This window comes from Schistocerca piceifrons, chromosome 3 (genome assembly GCF_021461385.2).
Source record: "Schistocerca piceifrons isolate TAMUIC-IGC-003096 chromosome 3, iqSchPice1.1, whole genome shotgun sequence".
Classification (NCBI taxonomy): Eukaryota; Metazoa; Arthropoda; class Insecta; order Orthoptera; family Acrididae; genus Schistocerca; species Schistocerca piceifrons.
The window spans coordinates 664797874-664810786 of record NC_060140.1 but is presented as its reverse complement, the minus strand read 5'-3'; positions in this window follow the sequence as shown (position 1 = coordinate 664810786).

The window sequence follows — 12913 nt, the reverse complement described above, 5'->3', positions numbered from 1 at the left end:
GATGGTCGATATGTAATAGTTAATAAAAAAAACCACCTCAGCGATCAGAACAAAGAAGTGATTTAACATTGCAGTCATATATTTCGAAATCTAATTTTAAAAAAAGGGACGGATCAGATTCCGAGACAAATTTTATCATGATTATTAGATTGCTAGAAATTTAGAAATTAGTATTGTATATCATTAGATAAGGTGATTAAGTTTTGTTGCAGGGAACCAATGACAGACGAAGGGGTTAACTGGAAGAATTCAGATCTGACTGCATCTGTATCTGCTGTTATCAGGACGCACTAGAAAAAACAAATGTAATTACAAAGTATATATAGGTAACTTAATATTAAATAAACAATTACCAATCATATCTTCAAGTAGATTAGTAACACATTGTGGTGCAATTTCCGTAACAACAACGACTGATTACGAAATTACAGTATCCTTTTCCTTTTTGAGTAGTAGTTAACACGGCTTACCGTAGCCGCTAGAAGGCAGAGTTTACCCCTGATGCCAAATAAATAAATAAATGTTCGCAAAGTGTCCGTACCACTCTTGACTTCGTACATTGCTTGTACAGAACTGCTCTGAAGCTGATGCAAAGCACTGTTGTCAGTATTGTATTGTTCCAGTACTGCAGTGTTCCAGTTGGAAAGTCGTGACTGATTCGAGCGGACACAGTTGTAGTGTTGAGGAGTGATTAGCGGCGTGTGCGTGGTGCATGAAAGTCAACAGACAATGAAAACAACGTCAGTTGACAGAATAATAAGTGCGCTTAGGGACCACTGCGATATTCTTCACCCGGCTCGATTAGGTGACACGTGCTCTTGTTCTAGCCCTTTGAGCTCCAGTAATATAAAAAATGACACATTTTAGAATTTTTCAATAGATTGACCTATATCATCACACAAAGCACAATAAATTTTATTGATGAAGTGTTTTCACATTTGATTATAATGCTAAACTGTTTCGCAAAATTAACCTTTATTATCGTAGAAAGCAACGAATACAAGAAGAAGTTGGCAAAAAGCAAACAATCAATCGGTTTAAGGAGATCGTTTCACTTTGGAACCACTGGGACATAAATTTTTCAACCACTCCTCATTTCATGAGATACATCTGAAAGAAATTTTGCCTCTGTCCTAGACGCAATCCCACGTCTCGAAACTTCCGTGAACTCATATTGCCTAAAACAAATTATAGTCACAGATAACAAACAAAAATGAGCCCAAAATTTAATAAATTTATATCCAAAGTAGATACTACCCCAGTGCTTTCATTTCGGAACCACAAAAGCAGTAGTATAAACCCAAATTAACGTTACAATAAATTTAGAAATAGGTACTCCCACTGTTAATGGTCTATCACCAAAGCCAACCTCACGTCACACCTACAATCACGTAGCACAATATCCGCGCCGACTGTTGCTTTTAACCCTATTAAGTGACTGCTACAAAGCACTACCTACGTAGATATACTTCAGTCTATCACTACATGTCTAAGTCTTGCAGTTCCATCAGTAGACTTGGGCGAAAGGCACTGATACTTCAAAAAATTAATAAAGTGATTGTTTCAAGCAGGAAACCATTCGTACTCAGAGGGTTAAGGCAGCGTAGTGGTTGTAAAAAAACTCGAGTCGAGAGCAAGTATGTGCTGCTGTCGCTAAGTCATTTGAGCAGCCTCCAATGAGATCCATTCGCAAAAAAGCAGCGCAGGCAACAATGCATGACCACAGTAACATACGACTTGAAAAAGAAATGATTTAGACCAATGTTTGTGTATGATTTATCCGACAACGTCATGAAGCAGCGAGTTGCTGCCTGACGTGGTTTCTAGTACAGTTTCAGAATGTCTTGTCGGGCTCTAGAGCAGGGGTAGTCAACCATTTTTACACAAGGACCACTACTGCATCTCGGTTAGCAGTAAAATTTTCTAAGCGACCACCAGTTCAACATTACTGGTGATTTGTATATTGGAGAAGTGGCTTTACTTTATATAGTTTATAAAGCAAAGTTACAGTAAGTTAAAGCACATAATAATAATAACAATAATAATAATAATAATAATAATAATAATAATAACCTACCAAGCATTTCATGTCAAAATTTTATGAAAATGTAATGGTGTTTTTAAAATCCCTACCACCTACCACCCACAGAGAAAGCTGAAACTCCCACTATTGGGTGGTAATGGCCAGGCTGACTGACATTTCTCTAGACATTTTCTGATGAATGTGCGATATATCGCAGTTCACATAGGAGGAAGGTGGTTTTCGTGCCTACAGATATCCCCATTATGTGCAACAGTTGGAAAGAAACGTCTCATTTTATAAATGTGGGCCAGAATGTTATCACGATTCCTCTTCGGACACTATTTTGTGAAGAGTATTGTGTGGAGATAAACTCTTATTTGGACATTTTGCAAACGTGGCTAATACCTCATCCCTAAAACAATGGAATAATTGGCCCTGCGTGGTAACGCAGGACAGAGATACAGCACACTTAGCTATTCAGACGCTTCAGATCTTTGTGAACAATTTCGACGCCACTCTACTGGGCGAGGTCCATCAACATCTCCAAACTCTTTAAAACGGCCATGCCAGGCACCTCATTATGGGGAATAATCAAGTCGCATATAATTCAGCGTTGATGCAACAATAATGAAGGATTGTGATAAATGTTGAGGAAGTGTAACTCCAGAGATGTTTCGCAAGATGTCAATGACGAGATGAAGACTCATAGATGTCATGTGTAAGGAATGACGGTACACATACAGATTCTTTAGATACAAGAAGACCTGCTAAAAATTAATGCCTCTGAATATTTTACGTGAAAACTCTTAAAGATTTTAAATTCGTGTTCATTCTTCCTATGTACACATTTATTTTTCAACATAGTAAACCTGCGTACGAACGCATTTATAGCAACGAGAGACCAGTTTGTTGATACCCTCACTGTAGAATGTCTGAGGTTTTGAATAAGCCGCAAACTCGCCTCCGCTTGCACATCTTAATCATTATACAAGTGAAATCCTCGAAGATGTTCCTTAAGGTTTGGTTCAAATGGCTCTGAGCACTATGGGACTTAACTTCTGAGGTCATCAGCCCCCTAGAACTTAGAACTACTTAAACCTAACTAACCTAAGGAAATCACACACACCCATGCCCAAGGCAGGATTCGAACCTGCGACCGTAGCGCTCGCGCGGTTGCAGACTGTAGCGCCTAGAACTGCTCGGCCACCCCGGCCGGCTCCTTAAGGTTTGGAAACAGATGAAAACCTACAGATGAAAGTCGGTACGTCATGGAGGATAATCGATGACAGTGAACACAAGGTGTCTGATCGTTGCAAATGTCGCATCTGTCGTGTGTGGTCTGGCTTTGTCATACAGAAGGAGAGAGTGGTCCATGTGTGGACGAACTTTTCGAATTCGCAACTCGATTACAGCATGCTGTTTCTCACGCACGAACGTAGTTAAGTTACACACCTCCATGTCACGCTACAATTCAGAGCCCTGTAGCGCCAGAGGGCTGCAAATGTGTCGAAATGAAGAATAAAGATGTAGACTGTTAATGATGTCTGTTTTATTTTTAAAAAGTTTGAGTTTTCACATAAAAAATTTTGAGACATCACTTTTCAGCACTCCCTCGTAATTATTCCAACATACAAAATATTGTTTTGACTTAGGGCCAAGAAGACTTCTCGAACTCACTGTATTTATTTTGTACTATCATTACAGAAATTAATGAATCGATGGCGATGACATTTTCTAGCAGGATAACTACATGTGTCACAAGGTCAGAATCATGCTCAGTGTTTTGAGGATCGTAACAGTGGATGTGCTTTGATGTGGCACACTATCGGGCGCCAGCTTAGCAAAGTTATGTAAACAAATTATGGTTATTATATTTAAAATCTTACACATTTTACTGCTTTTTTTCTTTATGGCCATGACTGACCACATCAAGTAATTATAAGGTATTGCTGGAAGTCTTTTATGTAGCTCAAAAGCGTTCCATTATGTCTCTGGCCGCTTGCCTACCCTCTGTCCAGCCGTCGTCCTGCTTCCGCTCACCGTGGAAGCCCATAATGTTGTTGATCAGTCATATGTACTTTGAGCGACTAGGGATGTCTTTCTGATTTAGTCCTATGCCCTTGAGGTCCCCCCATACGTCCTCGAACCATTTATTGCAGACTTAGCGACTATTTTTCAGAACATTAAAAATTTGCTTCGTGAGTCGTGTTGCATCCATCGTGCTTTCTCTAGTAAGAAGATTACGTTATTCAGATTCAAATATTGCTCTGTTGTCAGACATAATGCAGGTGGCCGAACAACCCTAAAAGGGGTCTCCCAGTCAATCACACCAAGCGGTCTTTTTTTATTGCGATATAACTCCACTCTTTCTCGCAGTCTATACTCCTTGTCTATTACCTTAGCACCCATTATTTTCCGGAAGATCCTGCGCTCAATCTTCTCGACTTTTCTCACTCCATCCTTTCCTGCCATTCTGAGGGATACAGTTATGTATAGACATTTGGTTTTGAAGACTGTGTTACAGTGCCTGGGTTTAGCTTTCATTGACACTGTCTTTCTTTTGTATAATTTAATTGTTATTGAGAATATTTCAATCATAGACATTTTGGAAATGGTAGTTAGACAGGTTCTTTTTTCTTTTTTGCGTAGATCTGTGGTCGTAGGCATCCGTTCTTACAGACAGCCAAGCTGTCGAGCTCGGATCTGGCATCACGAATCGTCATAAATTGACAAAGTTTCAAGGGGTCAGTTTTATTGAAAATATTTTTAATACGTCGTTTATTTCTGGGCACAGTTACACATTTTTATACAGTAAGACTAATTTAGATCTCTCTAGATCATCTTCAGATCTATGCAGTTGTGTCGGTAGGCCTTCATGTCTGTATCAAAACCACACATCATAATACAGAATTATTGTTTTATACATAGCTGCTATTGGTCAGCAACTGCAGTATACATTGCAGAATAAAATTCAGTACTCAGCTGCACAGATATTTTACATCACTTTACTGTTTTCGGCAAATTAATGTGCATCTCTAATATAAGTTCCTTGCTGCTGGCACAACAATTTGACATGTACATGCATGTGATTCATTTATTGTAAATTATTGAGCCGTGGCTGGCTCGTGTTATGCATTGCATTAAACCTTGGTTGCTATTCTGTGATTAGTCTCCCGCGGTTATCGCAATTATGTCCGCCCCGGTAGCTGAGTGGTCAGCGTGACAGAATGTCAATCCTAAGGGCCCGGGTTCAATTCCCGTCTGGGTCGGAGATTTTCTCTGCCCAGGGACTGGGTGTTGTGTTGCCCTAATCATCATCATTTCATCCTCATCGACTCGCAAGTCGCCGAAGTGGCGTCAAATCGAAATACTTGCACTCGGCGAACAGTCTACCCGACAGGAGGCCCTAGTCACATGACATCACGATTATGCTGTTATCCTCTCTCTCCGCGAGTCGCAGCAGCAGCGTGTATCGATATCCGCACCCTTGTACTATCTTTGGCCTCGCGCTTATAGTTTCCGGCTGTGCCGTGTGCGGGCAGTTGGTTGGTTGGCGTGGAGCAGCGAGGAAGTCTCCGTGGTGCATGTGTGGCCGGGCCTGCTGGCGGCGTCCACGCGCGGTCGGAGTGTGTGGTGCTGTTCCCATTGCTACGAGGTCCGTGGCTCATCGATGCCGAACACGAAACTTGAGTCTTTACTTAATCTACCATATAGCCCCAACTGTTCACATTTTGTCGTTTGAATTTCGTTGAGGGCTGTTAGGACATTCCCATGAGCAACAACGTGTGTTTTCAAGTTGGCGCAATTCTAGCCGTCCTCCTGCGGAGTTTAACTTAACTTGATTAGTTTGAACTGAAGTGCACCAGCGGAATCTTCTGCACTGTGGCCGTTAACGTTCCGGTTACCTGCCCTGGCCGTTGATGCAAATTCAGGCAGTGTTGTACAGCACGGTGTGTAATTTGACAGCTGAATGTGTAATTCTTTGTGGGCGCCGATACATTCTGCGTTGTTCCATTGAACTCCGTATTGTGTGCTGGTCGGGTGGAGCGGAAGTTATCCTGTCGCTTGGTCCGTTGATTGTCGGTTGGGTCGACTGCTTGTTTCTCCTAAGCGAACGTTAGTGTTTGAATTCCAAGCCGACCCTTGGAAACTTCTGAGCTCCGTTTGATGTGCTGTCTTTCCTTATTTGTCCTTGTTGTTTGTTTATGTATGGCTTCTAGCAACTGACCCTTAACATAGACAAATGTAATGTATTGCGAATACATAGAAAGAAGGATCCTTTATTGTGTGATTATATGATAGCGGAACAAACACTGGTAGCAGTTACTTCTGTAAAATATCTGGGAGTATGCGTACGGAACGATTTGAAGTGGAATGATCATATGAAACTAATTGTTGGTAAGGCGGGTACCAGGTTGACATTCATTGGGAGAGTGCTTAGAAAATGTAGTCCATCAACAAAGGAGGTGGCTTACAAAACACTCGTTCGACCTATACTTGAGTATTGCTCATCAGTGTGGGATCCGTACCAGGTCGGGTTGACGGAGGAGATAGAGAAGATCCAAAGAAGAGCGGCGCGTTTCGTCACTGGGTTATTTGGTAACCGTGATAGCGTTACGGAGATGTTTAATAAACTCAAGTGGCAGACTCTGCAAGAGAGGCGCTCTGCATCGCGGTGTAGCTTGCTCGCCAGGTTTCGAGAGGGTGCGTTTCTGGATGAGGTATCGAATATATTGCTTCCCCCTACTTATACTTCCCGAGGAGATCACGAATGTAAAATTAGAGAGATTAGAGCGCGCAAGGAGGCTATCAGACAGTCGTTCTTCCCGCGAACCATACGCGACTGGAACAGGAAAGGGAGGTAATGACAGTGGCACGTAAAGTGCCCTCCGCCACACACCGTTGGGTGGCTTGCGGAGTATCAATGTAGATGTAGATCTTACATTAATGTTGTTTAGCCCTTAAGGCGTGAGATTGAATGGCGCATTTAGCCAGGAATTAAGTTCTAAAATTAATGTTTGGCTTGCTCTGTTTTTAATGTTTTCTTTACTCTTGTAATGTTTGTCAAATGAATAAAGAAGGATGTTCGAGTGCAACTGACAGCCACTCATTTTGGGCCCTTTCCACAAATTAAACTGTCCTGTACTGCGGGTATAGCACAGGTTCTCAGTTATCAGTCTGTCAATCTGTACATTTTTGGACATATCATACCGTTATGCTACTGTGAAGAAGATACTCGTGTGAGCTAAACCAATACTAAGCAATACGATATTGTAGTGCCTGCGTTATTCCGAATACCGATGCAATGTTCCTTACAGCCGCTTTGGCGACTAGAGCCGTTATGAAATACATGAGATGTATTGGCAGTTGCGAATATGGACAACCATCAGCTGTAGAATGGAATGACGACAATGAAAAGTTGTACAGGACCGGGACTTGAACGGGTATTTCCCGCTAATCGCGAGCGGTGGCCTTACCTTTTGGCTGTACGAACACAACTCGCGGCCAGACCCAGACAGCCTGTACTCATACATCCATTATGTATATCCCCGTACACGTGATACATTTTCCTGTAAAGTCTCTTGCCCGGTGTAGGCGAATAATATGATATTGCAGTGCCTGTGTTATTCTAAATTACAATGCTTAGCAGCTAATGGGCGTCCATATTGGCAACTAAGAATACATGAATGCATGTCCGGAGGAATATTGCATCGTAATTCGGATTAACACAGCCACTGAAATATCGTATTTATCGGTCGACAGCGAGCAACCAACTTTTAAGCAAAATGTCTCCCCTGTAATGGATGAGTACAGGTTGTAGACACATGGTCAACGACAGCTGAAAGTTTGCGTCTGGCCGCGAGTTGGGCCAGATGGTAAGGCAACGGCTCGCGATAAGCGGAAAATCCGGGTTCGAATACCGGTCCGGTACAAATTTTATTGTCGCCATTCCATTATACAGCTACGGATGTCCATATTCGCAACCACGGAAACATTTCATGCACTACTAAATATTTTTCTGTAATACTTATCTTACACTTTACATAAACGTATAGCCAAGCTCTAAAGATTTATAATATCCCTAATTTTGTAGGCATCTGTAGATGACAAATTCATTTGTCGAAAACTGTAAAGTGAAATAAAAATACCAATGCAAATGACGATTGAAATTATTTTGGAAGAGTGTGGTATGCTGATGTGTACTTCCGATGCAGACACGACGGGTTCCTGACGCAACTACATAGGTCTGAAGATCACATAGAGGGATCGAAACTAGTCGTACTGCGTAAAAAATGTGGAACTGGGACAGAGAAATGAACGATACGTTAAAATACTTTTAAATATAAAAAATTGCTGATTTATTAACCGACAAATATGTCAGCCATAGTGATCAATTTTATGCGAGATACCAGTTGGACACTTGATCTTCACAGAAGAAATGAGCAAAAAAGTGTATTTGTGGATGGAGGAGATCATTAAAAATTCCTACACATATGTGAGCTGTGAGAAATGTGGTTGATACAAAGTCCTATTTAGTGGCGTTGGAGTGTGAGGGGGCAGACGGAGAGAGAGCAAGAATGAAATAGAGAGAGGGGGGGGGGGGGGGAGGGCAGTGGCGGGAGGTAGATATCGTCAGGAGTGCCCCTGGTGATGTGTGATAGGACCGGTGTTTCTCTGTATATACATAAATGATTTGGCGGACAGGTTGGGCAGCAATCTGCGGCTGTTTGCTGCTGTCGAAGTTTAGTGACTGTAGGAAGATACGAGATGACTTACACAAAATTTCTAGTTGGTTTGATGAATGGCAGTTAGCTCTGAATGTGGAAAAATGTAAGTTAATGAGGATGAGTGGGGAGAACGAACCTTTAATATTCATGTGCAGTATCCTGCTTGATACAGTCAAGCCGTTTAAATACCAGGACGTAACGTTGCAAAGCGATATGAAATGGAACGAGCATATGAGAGTTGTGGTATGAAAGGCGAATGCTCGACTTCGGTTTATTGGAAGAATTTTAGGAAAGAGTGTTTCACCTGTAAAGCAGACCGCAAATAGGACGGAGGTGCGAACTCTTCTTGAGTACTGCTCGATTGTTTGGGATCTGTACCAGTTCGGATTGAAGGAAGATGTCGAAGCAATTCAGAGACGGGCCGCTAGATTTGTTATCGGTATGTGAGTGTTACGGAGATCTACATATAGATCTACATGGATACTCTGCAAATCACATTTAAGTGGCTGGCAGAGGGTTCATCGAACCACCTTCACAATTCCCTATTATTCCAATCTCGTATAGCGTGCGGAGAGAATGAACATCTGTATCTTTCCGTACGAGCTCTGATTTTCCTTATTTTATCGTGGTGATCGTTCCGCCCTATGTAGATCGGTCTCAACAAAATATTTTCGCATTCGGAGGAGAACGTTGGTGATTGGAATCTCGTGAGAAGATTCCGTCGCAGCGAAAAACGCCTTTCTTTTAATGATTCCCAGCTCAAATCCTGTATCATTTCTGTGACACTCTCTACCATATTTCGCGATAATACAAAACGTGCTGTTTTCTTTGAACTTTTTCGATGTACTCCGTCAGTCCTATGTCGTAAGGATGCCACACCGCGCAGCAGTATTCTAAAAGAGGACGGACAAGCGTAGTGTAGGCAGTCTCCTTAGTAGGTCTGTTACATTTTCTAAGTGTCCTGCCAATAAAACGCAGCCTTTGGTTAGCCTTCCCCGCAACATTTTGCTTCGGGGACTCGAATAGGAAGCCATGGAGGAAAGGTGACGTTCTTTTCGAGAAACAGTGTTGAGAAAACAGTTCACGGTGTACTGCCGGTCCATAGTGTCCAACGGGCACAATATTTCGGCGATCAGACATGTCGCCATCGTGAGGTGCGCTGACGAACTGAGCTCCTGAGGGCGCACCGACGCCACCACAGACGCCGACGCCAGCCTCTCAGTGACTGCCGACGCGCTGCCGTGGGCGCGGACCGCGGAGAGAACGCCTCGCGGGGGAAGGGGATTTAGGACGGCCGCCCGCCCTCAGGAGCTCAGGCCATTCGAAATCCTGGGAGAACCTATCCCATGGAGTGTGACGGCGAAATACTTGGGGGTTACCCTAGACCGCAGGCTCACCTGGAAGCACTACATCCGTGATGTGAAAGGGAGAGCAATAGGACGCCTTCGCGCCCTGTATCCGCTGCTAAACCCGCAGTCGTCATTGCCACCGCAACACGGCATCACGCTTTACCTAACATTCGTTCGCCCACTGTTAGAGAATGCGGCCGTGGTCTGGGGGAAAGCGGCAGATGCTGACATTGTGACTCTGCAGCGGATACAGAACCGCGCCCTGAAGACTGCTATGTACCTTCCGAGACGCTTCTCGACGCGTCGACTCCACGAGGACAACGGGATCCTGCCTGTCCGAGACAGGTTTCGCGCCATCGCCAGGAAGTTCTACGAGAAAGCGGGACGCTCCCGCAATCGGCTCATCCGTGGACTGGGCCAACAACCTCATCACAGGCCAAACACGCGTTGGCCTGACCTGCTGAGCGATTAAGTTTTACTAATCTCCCACCAGAGTGTGTCTTTCTCTTTTTCAGGTTACACCAACTAGGACCAATCAACAAGAGTGGTAATATAGCTTTCTTTTACAGGAACCGCAGGAATGACAAATTTTGTCCAAACTGCACCACCTCGAGCCAAGTATAGGCTCGTCTCTTCAGCGTCAGCGTCTCATGAGCTCAGTTCGTCAGCGCACCTGACGATGGCGACATGTCTGATCGCCGAAATATTGTGCCCGTTGGACACTATTGACGGGCAGTACACCCGTGGACTGTTCAAGCAAGAAACACGCCGGGAGAAGTTGAAGAATCACAGTATTGAGAAAATTTGAAGCTCACTGTCAAACGATTTTCCTGCCGCCACATAAATTCCGTATAAGGACCACGAAGATAAGATATGAGAAAGTAGGGGTCATACGGAGGCATATAGGTAGTCTCTTTTCCCTTGCTCTATGTACGAGTGAGTCTGGAAAGGAAATGACTAGTAGTGGTACAGGGTACCCTCCACCCCACACCGCCGGCGGCTCGCGGGTGTAGATGTAGACCGTGAGAGAGAGAGAGAGAGAGAGAGAGAAACAAAGTACGTCTCTCGGAACCGCGCATGTCGTTCGCACGCCTCCGGTGCAAACACTACTGCTGCGGCGGCCTCGCGTGCGCAGAAGACGGCAACAGGGCGGTGAGCGGCAGCCCGCTCCGGCGGCGCACCTCGACCGGCAGCGGCCTCGGCTGTCGAAGGCCGGCGGAGGGCGAACGGCGCCCGCAGGTGTCGGCGCTGCGCTGGCCGCGTCCCCGGGGCGCAGTAATTGCCGGCCTCCTTGATCAATGCGCACTCATCAATCGGGAGCGCGGGCTCCCTGGGCGCCGGCGCTCGCCTCGCGCCTGATTTAGCGCGCGCCGCGACCCCGGCCGCGTTACTCACACCTGCCGACCCTCTGGGGATCGCGCCGCCTCGCGCCGCCTCGCGCCCAGATAGCCGCCCCCGGCTATCACGGCGCCGATGCCAAGCCTCGTTCCCGATGGCCGCCACGGTCGCCAGCCCACGTGGCGTCGCAACTGCCACTGGGACCGTAGAGGAAGGGTGTCAATAAAGCAGGTTGGTTCTGCTCAGGATTCCACTACATCATATCATTCCCCTCTCTTTTGGCTACAAAATCCTAATTTTCAACACAACCTCCGTGAAAGGCGACGGGCTTACGCAACCTTACTGGTAGGGCATGTATGCTCGCGTAATACCACTCTGTTGGTCAACGTCAGAACCAACGCCCTGCTGCATGAATAACTTCCCCATCTACATCTACATTTATACTTCGCAAGCCACCCAACGGTGTGTGGCGGAGGTCACTTTACGTGCCACTGTCAGTACCTCCCTTTCCTGTTCCAGGCGCGTATGGTTCGCGGGAAGAACGACTCCCGGAAAGCCACCGTGCGCGCCCGAATCTTTCTAATTTTACATTCGTGATCTCCTCGGGAGGTATAAGTAGGGGGAAGCAGTATATTCGATACCTCATCCAGAAACACACCCTCTCGAAACCTGGACAGCAAGCTACACAGCGATGCAGAGCGCCTCTCTTGCAGAGTCTGCCACTTGAGTTTGCTAAACATCTCCGTAGCGCTATCACGGTTACCAAATAACCCTGTGACAAAACGCTCCGCTCTTCTTTGAATCTTCTCTATCTCCTCTGTTAACCCTACCCGTCCTCGTATTCCGTCCCGTGCAGTGATACTTCGTTGGGTCAAACAGATGGAAGTCAAAAGGTGCGAGATCCGCGCTGTAGGGTGATGAGGAAGAAGTTTGCGCTACCTTGCTGCGATGATGACAGACGGCTTGACCGACGATTTACCGTGCTTTTGTTCACTGCCGGGTCTCCGTAGACATTCTACAAGCGCCTGTGCATATCTGCGATGCTCTGGCTTTCCGCGAAAAGAAAACCAATGTCAGCTCACTGCTTGAGACGCACCTTCAACATTTTGAAGGCTAACTATAGCGCCGCCACCTATCGGGACATCATGAAACTAAAAGGGCTGAAGTGGGAATATTCCACGACATCTCACAATAAATTCCGTATTCTTTCTACGGAAATCAACCGAGAAGAATGTGTTGCATTAGTTACTGAACGCCCGCTGTATATGGAGTGAGCATTCACATGCTCAGAATGTAACTTCTGTCACCAACATATAGCACAACTACAGGGGCACTGGCTAAGGGACTAAACTTTGCTGTCACACCTGAGCAATGACACACATCTGCGATAGAAGTTGATAAAATTAGTCAGGAAACAGAATTTTACTTCGTGCCTAGCCACTCGAAGCACAACCTCAGCTGTGAGGGAAGAGCAG